Source organism: Ornithodoros turicata, chromosome 3, assembly GCF_037126465.1.
Source record: "Ornithodoros turicata isolate Travis chromosome 3, ASM3712646v1, whole genome shotgun sequence".
Taxonomy (NCBI): domain Eukaryota; kingdom Metazoa; phylum Arthropoda; class Arachnida; order Ixodida; family Argasidae; genus Ornithodoros; species Ornithodoros turicata.
Window position 1 is genome coordinate 66,408,886 of NC_088203.1, and position 14,232 is coordinate 66,423,117.

General features: G+C 48.3%; 1 protein-coding gene across 2 annotated transcripts in view; it reads right to left on the minus strand.

Annotated features, from left to right (window-relative positions):
- The window catches only part of LOC135388561 (vacuolar protein sorting-associated protein 52 homolog), a 128,926-nt gene that overhangs the window by 86,250 nt on the left and 28,444 nt on the right, over positions 1–14,232 (minus strand). The gene's annotated exons all lie outside the window — the stretch shown is intronic.

Genomic DNA, 14,232 nt, shown 5'->3' on the forward strand with positions numbered 1-14,232 from the left:
CTTCACTTTCAGTACTATTTTTGGGTGCTGGGCTTTCAAGCTATTTACCACTTCAGCTACAGACAGCACAATGAAACAGGGGTTAAGTGAACGTACACTACTAGACTACGACAAAAAAATGGGACTTTTGATGCACCCTGTGTTCCACAGCTCCAGCCCCGGGAGTGATCCCTGGCACAATGTATGTTTTTGAGGAGGGGGGAGAGGTAAAACTATTGGTTATGAGGATATGAAGATGAGCAATAGAACAGTGCCTGGTGGCGTGTTTGTGATGATGATTGAATTTAAATGGCGTAAAAGCAACTAGGCTACAGAGCACCAAAACAATGGTGAAGTGCAACACAGCAAAAGATTAGATGTTAACTTAAAATATATGCTTTATGTATCAATGTGAAAGAATAAAGTGCTGCACAGACTTATAAAGCAGTTAAGAAACCAATATCTCTATAGAAATTAAATACTGTTAGGAAGAAAGCTGAGACAGGTGTAGCCAATGGAGGAGGGGTTTTTAATGACACTCGAAAAGGACGGAAGCCAAGACCAGAATGAATTGAGCGTGGTCTCGCGCGATGGTCAGAGCGATTGGGATGATTGTGATCCGTGATCTTCTTCACAATATGTTTTTAAAGGGTAAAAGAGGCTCATCACCCAGCAACAGGGCTGGGTGGAGTGGCATACGGCACCGATAAAATTCCCGAAAATGGTGTTGATGACAAATACAAACAGTGCACACAGATATAAGGGTGTGCAGATGTGCAGAGTAGAGAGTCACTCTCTGCAGGGTGTACACACTGGGGTTCTTCATTCCGTAGGAAGTCGTGTCTCATGTATGTATGTTCGAGCCTCAATCAGGTATTAAAGATATCATGCGAACGGCTTTGAGCCGTCATGAGTTGAGCGCCAAGAGATAGTGCGGGTACGTGGTCAGCGGCTGTGATACGTGCATCAAGGCGGCAGAAAACGTGCACCGATCCTTGAGAAGATATTCTGGGGCAGACAACTGTGATCTTGGACCTGACAGGCTGCTAACAATGGACATCCTTAGCATCATCCAATTCAGACATTTTTGACCGCTTCAACTTATTTTCCAGGCCTCCTTTCAATTGCTGAGTCCCACTGTCTCAAGTGTTGGTATTTGAAGTTCAAGTTTTCATTTCTAATTGCCATCTTCTCCTCAATGCTCAGATTCCGCTTGACTGCAACCAGAGTTTGTCTACTTTGACATCTTTCACCAATCACTGGTATTACTGCGAAATCTATTCATCAATCACTGGTATTACTGCGAAATCTATTCATCAATCACTGGTATTAAACTGATTTATGATTGTTCCTGTGTTTTCAGTTCCTGATCGTGTTCACGCTAGTACCTCGTCCCAATCCTCATTGATGGTTGCTTGCACCGTTCACCCTACACAATAACATCACAGTCTCAGACTCCCTATGTTAGCCTTAACCACACTGAGTTTGTTTTGGCTTTGTGTGCCACAAAAATGATGCCATTTTTTTTATCTATCGTTTTATTATTATTATCTTATTTATATTTTATATTGTTTCATTATTGTTATTGCAAAACCGAAAAGGGTTACATCAGCAGAGAAAGCTGTTCTAACTACTGTGTCAGTAGGTTTGCTTCCAGGTAATTTTTTACCACTGTACAGGCCAGATGCTACGCTCACGGCACAAGCCCCCAGGCAACTTGAAGCTTGTGTTGTGTTGTGTTTGTCTGTATGTTCAGCCTCAGAACAATTACTTTCCATTATGTTCACCAGATGCCGCTGCCTCGTACTTGTGTCTTATATATGTATGTGTGAATGAGAAGAAATTTAGGAGAGCATGTGAACAGAGTGAGTACGTGTCCCGTCAGTCAATTGAGGCAAGTCGTCGGAAGGCAGCAGGGTCGAACTGGTAAAGGCGCTCAACCGGTATTCGAGAGATGTGTGGTTCAAATCCTGCCGCTGACTTTTTGGATGACTGCCATATTTCAACTGTACATGTTCCCAGGCAACTTTAGGCTTATATTGTGTTGGTCTGTCTGTATGTGCAGCCTCAGAACAATTACTTTCCATAACATTCTTCTATCTGCTTCTGAATACTACATACTGAATGTAGGCAACTATGAGAATCTGGGTATATTGGTGAATTCAGGTGGTCATTTTGTGGGAACACGGCCTAGCATGTGAAAACTGGTAGTCTGGCGCCAGCACCGGACCACATGACTGACGCCATCTCAACAGGAGTGCCAGGAATCTAACGGTTTCAGTCACTTGGATCACATCAGGGGTACCGCGGTCGCTCATCTTCGGGTTTCCACTCGGCTTTGGGACTCGTCTGCTAACCCACGTGAACTTCGACGTACGGGACGATGCTAGCCCTCGCCGCCCTCACAGTACGGATGTGATACCGGGGGAAAAGTGGTAGCTTGCAAATTCCTTGCGCTTGGAAAGCACCAAGCAAACATGCGAGATTACTGCGTTTTTACCAAACGAACATGACTGCTCGGGATCTGGCAAAAAAAGTTGCCACGAAATGACCACCCAATACCGCCATTAGACTGATGACTTTATGCGTCCTATGATGTAAGTGAGACCAAGGACGACTTCATAACCTTCTGCAGCAAAGACTGATGCATTACCTTTTAAACAATGTGATTTTGTGTACCTGCCCAATACCATGGCACATGATACACCAATGGCAGTTTTTGAAACATCTGAGCAGATTTCCACATGGTCCCCAAAGATTTCTTTTAGATGCTGAAAATCCTGTTGTTCCCCATTTGGTGTATTTTGTTAACATAGTGTCATACCTGATGGGTGGTTGCCATGAGGGAATGGTATTACTGGCTTCTATGATCAAAGTCTGAAAATTTGCGAAAGAATAAAGCTCAATGTCCAGGGAAATTATCATACTAGGTGGAGGAATGAAGGTGGGCTTATTAAGGAAATACTGTACTAGATGTGTACCTTTAATATATGGGAGAGCAGGATGCTATGCATACCCTCTTATCTTTATAGTATAGAGGGCTCCAATGTAAAAACACAATCATAGAGTAACCACTCAATTGACTCAACATGGAGGCCTTTTGCAGGTGAGGTACAGAAGTCTCCATCAATAAGGCAGAGTCCCCAGTGGCAGATGGGATCTAGGAACTTCAACAGAGAGGGACATGCAGATCCATAAACCATACATCGTAGTCCAATCTCGAAGGGATGACAGAAATATAGAGCCGATGGAGCGTGTTCCGATCTGCACCCCACGACTTGTGTGACAGGACTTCTAGCACACTGAAAGCTCGCTTGCTACCTCTCTAACCTCTCGTTAAAGATTTCATGTTTTCAGGTTCTTTGCTTGAGCTACAAAACTGAGCTTTCTGTCAAATATGGGACCAAGAAATTTGTGTTCCAACTTCACAACCAACACCACAGTCATTAATCCTTAAAGGGACTATGAAATTTCCCGAACCCCCATACTTTTTTTCGATGGAAACTGTTCTTTCCGCAGAGAAACTAATATGCCACAAATTTTTCCGGACGAAATCGCTCCACTCTGCGAGGAGCGCGCGCTGGAAATGTCTCTTCCGCGTTCCTCCTCTCCCGCGCATATTTCCCTGTCGATGGTGTAACTGTACGGACCGCTCTTCGGTTCCCCGTTACGTCACCGGTGTTGCACAATGGCAAGTAATGCCGCGAGCTCGCGCTGTGGCTGCCGCCACTGCCGAAATCTGCCGATCGCGCGAAAGCTGCTGTCATGGAGATTTCCACTTCCGATGAACGCATACGCGGGATCCTACGGCGCATGCTCCTGGCGGGATTCCTCGGCTCGGCAACACGTCACGATGACGTGTTGCTGAGCCGGCCGTGGTCGCGTCAAGTTACCCGTTGTGTCTCCGCTCGGCAGCTCGTCACGGCGCGGCGCCAACTGTCCTCCCTTCGCCGCTCCGTTTAGATTCGCTCCCGAGAAATCCGCTCGCGCGACGAAAGTAAAATTTCGGTTCTAGACTCAGAAAAATGTCTTCTTTCGAACGAAACGAAGAAAAAAATCGTTTCATAGTCCCTTTAAGGTAGTCTGTGGAAGCATCCTCTTAGCCATGTGAGCGGAACACACGTATATGATTCTCAGGAGAAAAGAGGAGTTCTCATTGGACCACTTGTTATGCTTAAGTTGGAGCTGTCCTTCCCATATGGCAAGGTTCGTAGACAATATGATATTTGCAAATCATCTGAAAGAGAGCTAAGCAAGGGATCCGAAAGCACCTGAAGGTCAGAATGAGAACCAATGTATATTTGAGGTGGCAATGATGGCGGAAGAGGCGTGGCATGAGCCAAGTGCGACAGCGGCGATCTGTTGTGGTAAGACGCACCCAACATGACAGTATCTGGTTAGCTGAGTCGAGATTCCAACGGAACAGTATATTACTGAAATTGGAGATGGTAACGATAACGGAAACGGAAATGCATACCACGGTCCTCCATTAGCGGAAACAGAATCGGAAACGAATTTATCATCCGGTATTGAATTCGGTTAATGACTGTACCTGTTGTGCGATGACATTTGAGTGACTTTTCATTTTTTTTTCTTTTTTTTTTGATGATTCCATTCCCTGTAATACTCTAAATACTACACGAAAGCATAGAAAGAAAGTGCAATATTGGATCTCGAGGGTGCATCTGTCACTTACCTCGTCCCAGTCCTCATAACTCCATGACATCAACACGTGACTATACTCCATGATAGCACGAGGATGACAGCCTACTATTTAGTTACTTATTTTGTACTTTGTTCCTTTTTTTAAATTCACCATGGCCATGACAGTATTATTTCTACTGAGAGCGTCTGCTTATGAATGCGACATTGAATGAAGGTTACGCTCATCTTGAGTTGCTGGACTCTAAGTGACTGAAGACTAAGGACACGTTCCTACATTTTTTTGTTTAATCTTGCAAAGTGTGCACATCCCAATGACGTAAAATTACTTGTGTAGTGTGTACGCGTGACACCGAAGGCACTTGGGCAAAACAAAGTGCTGACAGAGCCGGAAGGGCTGTCCTCTCGCAGTTCTGTAACAACCCTTCCATTACCGGAAACAGTAACGAAAACGTAACGGAAACGAAATTGAAGGGCCGGTATCAGAAACAGATAACGGAAACGAGAATGTAGCAGTAACAAAAATGGAAACGGTAACAAAAATACGTCCGTTATCCTTCCCTGATTTGACCCAAGAGACCATACCACTGGGTTGGCTCTCCAGAAGATAGGCAAGCACACGACATAGTGGCCTATCGTGGAGCGCGACGAAGCAGCAGAATCGCCAGCTGATAACGAAGGAAGCATCCCCGGGTGATGCCGAACATCAGGTTCCTGTTGGTGTGGAGTACGAAGTCATTGTGGATGCCATTCAGGTCACCAATTAGTAAGAGAGCTAGGCAAGAGGTGCAACTCAAAGGTCAGAACGAGAACTAATGTTTATTCGAGGTGGCAATGATGGTGGAAGTGGCATGGAACAAGCCAAGCGCAATAGTTGTCTTCTGCACTGCTACACATCTACATGCAGTGAATACCTGACAGAGGACGAGATAGCACTGATCATGAGCTGGCTTTAATAATAAATAGTGTGATGCTAAGGACAGAACCTTGTGGGACACCATTTTCCTGTATGAAAGGACACGAGGGTTGTGCCAAGTTGGGCGCCAAATGTACTTCCTTGAAGAAAATTGTCAAGACATCAGAACAAAAAAACGCATATTCCAAGAGAATGCAAGTCTTGCAGTGTCACGAGCTTTCTCCAATTAAAAAAACACTGATATGCAATGTTGTTTCAAGATGGACGCTTCATAGACTGCAGTTTCTAAATGAACAACACAGTCATTGTTGAATGCCCTGCTCGGAACCCGCACTGGTATTCACTAAGGCAGTAGTTCTCCTGGACAGAGCAATGGGTCTTTAACTGGTGGCTAAGAATGCATCCTTTACTGACTTAAATCAATAAATAAAAATACATATATAGAAAATAAATAATAATAAAGCAATAATAGTAGTCGCAACTTTCCAACGAGCAACTGCCCCTGTCCTTCCTTCCAGGTAAAGTTAAAGAACCGAAGAAGACTTTACAGAGATTTACTTGACATGTGCCTAAGCATTGAATACCGTATGTTATGCAATCTAGCCCCGGTGCTGTATCCCTTGATGATGAAAAAGCCCTCATGAGTTCTGTCATGAGTTCATCGCCACCACTTGGTATATGTTGTTTTTCAGCAGCTTCCCTAATCTTGAGGAACTCTCTATATAGTTTGAAGGACTTGTTGGAATTAGAGGAGACAGGAAGCAGTAGTCCGTTTGTCTCGGTTACCAGATTCCAACTGGCCCGAGGAGGTTTATTTACTCGAGCCACGGGCAGGTGCTGGATGTCAGGGACTGGCGATGCGGCTGCTACAGGGCTCCCCCCCTAGCGACCTGACGGGGGCAGGGAGCGAAAACTGGCAAGCTTGCGTGCCCAGGATACGTGGCGTGGTCGAGGAATCGGGTGACTTGGGTGGAGAGGTGGAGCTGTGCGGTTGTCCACGGAGGAGGGTGCCGTCGATTTGTGGCTGCTGGGAAGGGGAGAGCTGAGGAAAACGTCGAGGAACGCCGGCTTCAGGCGATGGACGGAGACTGTGTCCTGCCGGCCGTTAATAAGGAGGGTGAAGTGGTGGGTGGTTCTGGTGGCCACAGGGAAGGGGCCGGAATACGCAGGCTGCAGCGGCTTTCTGACGGCATCGCATCGCACAAACCAGCTCCGCGACGGTACAGTGAAGGTCGGATCGGAGGGCTGTGCGTATTCCAAGAAGGGCAACGGGGAGTACTTCGGGCCAGGGTGTATCAGGAGTGGCACGCAAGGCGATCTTGAGCTGTCGGTGTAGTCTCTCGACGAGCCCGTTCGAAGCAGGATGATAAGCTGTTGTACGAATACGTTTGGCGCCCAATGCGTTCGTGAAAGCGGCGAAGAGGGCAGACTCGAACTGCCGACCTCTGTCGGTCGTGATGATGGATGGTGCGCCGAAACGGGAGATCCAGGTGTTGATAAGAGCGGATGCGACTGTTGGAGCAGTGGAGTCAACAATGGGCACCGCTTCCGGCCAGCGGGTGAAACGGTCAACGGCCGTCAAGATGTAGTTGAAACCCTGGGAATGCGGAAGTGGACCGACCAAGTCGATGTGAACATGGTCAAAACGGGCGTCAGGTGGCAGAAAAGGTGCTGGCGACAGACGGGTGTGGCGCTGGGTCTTGGTTCTCTGGCACGGCAAGCATGTGCGCACCCAGTGCTTGATATCAGCGTGCATATTCGGCCAGACGTATCGGGTGCCTATGAGCTTTTGTGTGCCTCGGACGCCGGGGTGGGAGAGAGCGTGAAAGTGATCGAAAATGGGACGGCGTAATGCGAGGGGTACGAAAGGTCGTGGCGAGCCCTGTGAAGTGTCGCAAATCACGGCGGCCGTCGCCCCGGGGAGGTGAACATCTTCAAGCTTGAGGCTGTTGGACGCGGGCTTCGTGCGCAGTACGGCCAGCTCTTCATCAGATGACTGAGCAGTGACAAGAAGGTCCAGAGACAGAACGGCTGAGCACTGCGCTGTAGTGGGTGTGATCAGGGTGGATATTCTACTGAGAGCATCGGCCACGGGGTTGTTGACGCCGCTCACGTGCTGTATGTCACTGGTGAATTCTGAGATGAAGGCCAGGTGCCGGATTTCTCGAGGTGTATATCCGGTACCAGAAGATGAGAGAGCATGAGTAAGCGGCTTGTGATCCGTATATATGGTGAATGATCGTCCTTCCAAGAAGTGCCGGAAGTGCTTCACTGCTAGGAATATGGCCAGGAGCTCGCGTCCAAACGTGCTATAGCGCGTCTCTGCAGGTTTGAACTTGCGCGAGAAGAAAGCGATGGGCTGCCAAGCAGAAGAAACTCGCTGCTGCAGGACGGCGCCGGCAGCACTGCTCGAAGCGTCCACCATGATGCAAGTAGGTGCATCGTGCCGGGGATGGACAAGAAGAGTGGCGGCGGCGATGTCTTGCCGGATTTTGTCGAAGGCGGCGATAGAGTCGTCGGACCATGGTAGCGTGGCGGCGTCGCGTTTTCGGGAAGAGAGTAGAGCTTCCAACGGGGCCAGTGTGGCAGCACAAGATCGTATAAAGCGCCGATAGAAGTTGGCGAAACCAAGGAAACGTCTCAACTGTTTGACGGACGTGGGACGGGGGCAATCCTTGATGGCGGCGACTTTAGAGGGCAGAGGAAGGATGCCGTGCTGGTTAACGCGGTGACCCAGGAAGTCAAGCTCCGGGACGCCGAATTCACTTTTCGCGGCGTTGATTACAATGCCGTAATCTTGTAGGCGAGCGAAGAGGGTTCGTAAGTGCTCGGCGTGCTCTTCTGGGGTGGCGCTGGCAACCAGAATATCGTCCATGTAGGCATAGACGAACGGGAGGCCAAAGGTGACAGAGTTAATAAACCGTTGAAATGTCTGGGCTGCATTACGCAAGCCGAACGGCATACGCAGGAACTCGTAGAGGCCAAAGGGTGTAATGATGGCGGTCTTCGGAATATCGTCTTCCGCCATGGGTATTTGGTGGTAGGCGCGCACCAGGTCGATTTTAGAGAAAACGGTGGCGCCTTCGATGTTAGCGGTGAAGTCTAAGATGTTAGGGATGGGGTATCGGTCGGGCACCGTAGCGCGGTTTAAGGCACGGTAATCACCGCAAGGGCGCCAGTCTCCCGTCTTCTTGGGCACCATGTGGAGTGGGGATGCCCAGCTGCTGCTTGACGGTCGGATAATGCCAAGCTCGAGCATATGCTCGAATTCAGCCTTAGCGATGGAGAACTTTTCGGGAGCCAAGCGACGCGGGCGAAAGTGAACGGGCGGGCCTTGAGTGACAACGTGGTGTACGACGTCGTGCTTGACCGGGCGAGTCCAGTCGGGGGGCTTGGTGAGCTCAGGGAAGTCTTCCAGAATATGGGAGTAGGGCGACGCCGGCGCACAGTAAGAAAGGCTGTGGCAGGGTGGAATGCGATGCCGGATGCCGTGAACCTGAAGATGGGTGGTGGCGTCGATAAGGCGTTTCCGAGCGACGTCAACGAGGAGTCCGAAGTGCGTGAGAAAGTCAGCACCAATTATGGCCTGGGAGACATCGGCTACGTGAAAAATCCATCGGAAGTCTCGTCGTAGGCCCAGGTTCAAAGTGAGGGACTGCTGGCCAAATACCGGGATGGTGGTGGAGTTGGCGGCGCGTAGGGTGAAACACGGTTGTCGGCTGCGATGGGCTTTGCTAGCGGGCATAACGCTGACGTGGGCACCGGTATCTATGAGAAAGCGTCTGCCTGACACACGGTCTACAACGTAGAAAAGGCGACTTTCGAGTTGACCCGGTGCACTTGTCGCCATTAGTGACTGGGCGGGGCGTTTCCCGACCACGAGCAGGGTTGGAAACAGTGCCGGGCCTCGGCGCCAAACCGCTGGTGGTACCAGCACATGCCGTTGGACCGAGGGCTTGGGCTGCGCCGGCCGCGAGGGGTGAGCGATCGTCGGCGGAAGCGCCGGGGGCTTGGGGAACGGCTCCGCGCTGCCAGTGTCGCGACAAGGTGGGTTAGGTTGTTCACCTGCTGCGTCAAGCTTTCAATGGCGGCCATGTGCTGAGAGGTGTCTTGCGTTGGTGCGGGGGTACACACTTGCGAAACGGCTGAAGGTGTGGGCTCTGGGAAAGGAGGGTGTGGTGTCTCCACATGCATTACGGAGGGTGATGGAATAGCAACCTCCATTACAGCATCGGCGAGGGTGGCGAGTTCGTCCGTTGAAAGGTGTGTCGTAGTGGCTAGGACCATCTGCACATTTCTCGGAAGTCTTTGCAGAAAGAGTTCTCTGAGGAGGCTGTCACTTGTGGAAGCAGCTCCGTCACCGAGCAATTGCTTCATGCGCCGTAACAGCTGCGTGGGGCGTCTGTCCCCGAGCTCCTCCGCAGACAGAAGCTGCTGAAGACGTGCGCGGTCGGAGCAGGTCGTTCGCTTGAGAAGTGCGGACTTCAGCTTGTCATACGGGCAATCCGCGGGTGGTGAAGCGATGACATCATAGACCTCGTCGGCGGCGGATGGAGAAAGCGCTGCGATGACGTAATAGAATTTCGTGGTCTGGGCTGTGATGCCGGACAGATGAAATTGGGCCTCGGCCTGAATAAACCAGGTGGCTGGGTTCCGGTCCCAAAACGGTGGAAGTTTAACGCTAACGGCGGTCACGGAAGTGGGCTGTTGTACCATGCTGGGGGTACCGGGAGTCGTGGTGACGTGGCCGTCCACTGTAGACATGGTGAATAGCGTGGAACGTCAAACGTCCGGGTCACCAATTGTTGGAATTAGAGGAGACAGGAAGCAGTAGTCCGTTTGTCTCGGTTACCAGATTCCAACTGGCCCGAGGAGGTTTATTTACTCGAGCCACGGGCAGGTGCTGGATGTCAGGGACTGGCGATGCGGCTGCTACAGACTGAAGATGCTTTGGAAGTGGTGCAGTTGGATACCTCCAAAAAATACCCCATACACAGCTTTGGAGTCGGTGAGTTCTTTCACACTCGCTCGGCGACCATGGCTTGGGACACTTAGGAAGATGACCAGACATTTGCAGGATGGCAAGTCGTGTGGCTGCCTTTATGACATTCATGGGCGCCGCCAGGATTTTTTCCAGGGGGAGGCAGGGCAGAATGCTTGGGGGCATGGTTTTCGTGGCACGGGATCTGCATCTCATTCTGTGTGTCGACTGCACCCGCATTACTGAAACGTGCTCACTAACATAGGGGTTCTGGTCCACCTCCCAGGTGATACTCCTGAAAAGCTCCTCCTCTGAAAATATGCCCTGGGTTACACGACTATCCTTGACTTTGCTGACCAAGAGCGAGGGAGGCTCCGCCCCCAAACGGCGCGCCAATAGGAGGACTCGGGAGGCGGAGCGTTGTGGCCTCTGCTCTTGCCTAATAGATGGTGCATCGGTAGCGCTCGGCTCGGGATATGTGAGCCGCTGTCGTCTGCTTCTTCCGGTAGAGCTACGACCTTGAAGCCTCTGCTCTCGCGTAAGAGATGGCGCAACATTGGCGCTCGGTAAGGGCACGTGTGGTCACCATAACTTTGAGCCTCGACCTTGAGACTGGCCGGTAACCTAATTCCGATGACGCGGCGATAGCAAACCATAATGCGTAGTTTTGACGATTATGCTTCATGGATATGTCATTACATTGCCAAATTTGTGGCCAGTTCGACGTTTCGCTCCCCTCTTTCGCGTAAACATTGTCTTAGCTCATGAAAAATGAAAGAAATATTTGTTCTACTCCTCGGACAGAAATGTTGCTGCTTGTTCTACTCCTCGCACTGAAATAAATAATTTAAAATAATTGTACCTCTGTATGCAATAAGGGGATAAGTCGAAAAATCCTAAAATGAGAAAAGGGGCCTGATATGATTGTCCGTCCCATTGACACACATGCATTTCCCGTTTTTTTTACCATGCTGTAGCGGGCCAACAAATCGCAATAAGGTCCTAAGTTTTCATTGGCAGGTGCATACTGGTATGTAGATGTCATTGCAACAAAAATAGTAAAAAGAGGATAAGTCGACTTGCATACAGAGGTTCAATTGTGCTGTGTGTTTCTTTTCACGTTTTTTTTTTCTTTTTGTAAGTAGTTACGCAAGTATACTGCGTAGTTTTGACGATCACGCTTCATGAATGTGTCATTATTACATTACTAAATTTTTTGGCCAGTTCGACATTTCGCTCCGCTCTTATGCGTGAACATTGCCTCAGCTCATGGAAAAGGAAAGAAATGTTGCTGCTTTTGTTCTACTCCTCGCACTGAAATAAATCGTTTAAAATAATTGTACTGTGCGTCTCTTTTTTTTTAAGTAGTTACGCGAGTATGTAAAAGGGAAAGAAATGTTGCTTCTTGTTCTACTCCTCGCACTGAAATAAATCATTTGAAATAATTGTACTGTGTGTGTCTTTTTCGTTTTGTAAGTAGTTACGGAAGAAAATGTTTCGTTTTTGTATGGGATTCCGGGATCGAACGTCGTTTGGTCGAAAGCTGTCGCGGAACATTTGGACGAAAGCCATTTAATCGAACACCGTTTGACCGAAACGGCAGCGGTCATGAAACAGAACACACAGACAACGTGACAAGATTAAGAAGCAATTCCCCAAGACCCTGATACCTTCTGCATATTTCCTGCAGATATGTTGGAAAAACGCAGCGAACCACATGTCTCACGTTAGCGTGGGCGTAGGAAAAAATTGTCCCAGTTTGCGGAGCATTTTACCAAATGAAATGTTTGGGCGTACTTTTAGCAATACGCTGAGACAGTATCAGCCACGAGGACATGAGAGCGGAGCTAGACGTCTAATTTTACTTTCAAATCTCCTGCAAACGCAGTTTCAGCAAATGCAAATAAATAGCAAAAAAAAAAAAAAAGCACATCATCGGATCGCCTTCTGGATGCGAAAAAGTGGATTAGGATGAGAAATGTGTTTATGGGTGAGCGGATGACACAGAGTGAAATATTCCTTGGGATAACAGCATTTAGAACTGAAGCTTTCTTTTGTTGTTTTCTTCTTTTTTGTTTCATCAACGCTCCAAGTGAACGAATAAAAGAATCGATCGAACGACTGCTGCCGTCTCGATCAAACGGTGTTTGATCAAATGCCTTTCGACCAAATGTCCCGCGTTCGATCAAACAGCTTTCGACCAAACGACGTTCGATCAAATGTCCCGGAACCCTTACAAAAAGGAAGCAGACACGCAGTGTACAATTATTTTCTTTCATAACTACTGACAAAAAGAAAAAAAAGACACACACACACAGTACAATTATTTTCTTCCGTAACTACTTACAAAAAGAGGAAAAAAAAGAAACAGAGTATAATTATTTCAAAGGATTTAGTTCAGTGTGAGGAGTAGAACAAGCAGCAACATTTCTTTCCTTTTTACATAGTTCTGTAACTACTTACAAAAAGAAAGAAAAAGACATACAAACAGTACAACTGTAAATGATTCACTTCAGTGCGAGGAGTAGAACAAGCAGCGACATTTCTTTCCTTTTTACGGTTCCGGGACATGTGATCGAACGCCGTTTCGTCGAAAGCCATTTGATCGAACGCAAGACATTTGGTCGAAAACCATTTGATCGAACGCCGTTTGATCGAAACGGCAGCGGTCGTTTGATCGATTTTTTTAATCGGTTCACTTCGAGTGTCGAAAATGACAAAAAAAGACAAGGAAAAAAAAAAGCTGCAATTCTAAATGCAGTTATCCTAAAGAACATTTAACTTTGTCTAATCTGCTTCCCCGTAAACACATTCTTCATGCTAACCCACTTTTTCGTGTCCAAAAAGCAGTACAAGGGCCAGGGTTGTTCACCCTTAAAGGTCAGCTACGCCGATTTCCAGATGTGTTGAAACGGTTGTGATATTCAGAACGAGCACATCCAACTGCCCCCGAAACGCACCTTCGTTTCTCAATTTTGTCTTCCTATTACGAAAATTAATTCATCAAAGAAACCAAAACAAGCCATGGGCGCAGCCATTTTTGTGACGTAGATGGGATAAACCTGCTCCATCTACGTAGATAGAGAATCGTGCGTCTGATTGGATGAAAGCTGAGGCTTTCTCTGACTTCCCTGGCGTCTTCTCCCGTTTGCGAGGAAATCCAGTTATGGCCGCCGGCTACGATGAGCGTTTCGTCCGAGGTAATCCCGAGAACTATTGAACGATGGAAACAACAACCGCGAACTCACCTCAACATCATTTTCGGCTTGAAATTATGATTATGTGCTCGAGAACTTCGCAGTTCAACCGTTCAGCTGCCATTCACGTCAACCCGTTTGCTGCTTTTACTACAAGTGCAGGAATGGCAGCGATTGAGCAACAACGTGAGACTTGGTGATCGTTTGAGCATATACCTGCAGAGGACTGGTCTTCAAAGAAAGAAGGCCGTATTTCTGCCCATGCACATCGTGCGATTGCCAGGCTTGTTACACGAGATGCATATATTGTGCAGCATCATAGCGCGACTGCAATGAACGACGTAGGAATGTATCGTGACCACTCGAACTGCACTCGTTGAACCATTCGTGGGTTATATGAAAGTGCTCAATAGAGTTGCCCCGCACAAAAAGTGTTGGATGTAGTTTTGTAGTGTGTTGTTTATCTCGTAGAGCGCATCGCGGCATGTAGGTCGAGA